Below are 1,142 nucleotides of genomic sequence, written 5' to 3' on the forward strand. Positions count from 1 at the left end.
TGTATGTACGCATGTATGTATGTACGTGTGTATATGTATGTGTGTGTATATGTATGTGTGTATATGTATGTATGTGTATGTATGTATGTATGTATGTTTGTATGCATGTCTGTCTCTCTGTCTGTATGTATGCATGTAAGTTTGGGATTGTGAATTCATTCTAATTATAGAACGAAGAGGATGAAGCGGACCCTCTCCTCCCTGGATAGGATATGTCTATAGCAAGCAGAATTCCCCACGAGCTGCCGGCCCAATGATGTGTAGCCTCTTCAAGGTCGTTCGACCTGCTAGAAAAAGTATGTAAATTTCTTCAAAAATAACCTACGGTCTAAAAAAAGAAAGCACGAGGTAATGAAGTCCCAGATGATCACAGCAGACGGAGTAATGATCACGATTGGAACACCTTTGATCAGAAGTCGACTCAATCGAGATTGACCTGTGGTTAAACAATAACAGCAATAACCATCTACGAACACATTTAGTTTATTAGAAACTGCAGGCAAATGACAATGCGGTCTCGGATATATATTTAAACTTGGGAAGGTGCGATGGGACAGTAACAGACATAAGGACTTTGACCATAGGTTTGGTATGTCAAGAATGACCTAGGGTTAAACAACAGTGACAAACCGTGTAGAATGTGTTCTGGTGAGTAAAATTGAACTCACGACCTTATTATAGGCAGACAGTGTGTTATGTCATTTCTGCTAGCTATATTTTATGTGTTTTTGTATTAGGGTATTGGTATCAAGGAATTTATAAATGAAGGAGTCTGTGCATACGTGCGTGTGTGTGAGTGTGTATGTGGGTTTATGTGTGTGTGCGCGCGTGCGTAATTGTGTGTACGTGTCCGTGTGTGCGCGTGAGCTTGTTTATGCGCACGCACATGATAGACATATCCACCCGTGTACATACACAGACGCGCAGATAGAGGTAGAGATAGATAGATAGATAGATAGATAGATGCATACATATGCATATCTATATCCAAACATACATGATGTTTGCATATGTATAGCAACAAATTGTATGTTTATATGTGTGTATGTGTGTGTGTGTGTGTGTGTGTGCGGTGTATGTATATGCATACATATATATATATATGCATATGTATATATATATATATATATATATATATATAT

The sequence above is a fragment of the Octopus bimaculoides genome, chromosome 1, assembly GCF_001194135.2.
Source record: "Octopus bimaculoides isolate UCB-OBI-ISO-001 chromosome 1, ASM119413v2, whole genome shotgun sequence".
Classification (NCBI taxonomy): domain Eukaryota; kingdom Metazoa; phylum Mollusca; class Cephalopoda; order Octopoda; family Octopodidae; genus Octopus; species Octopus bimaculoides.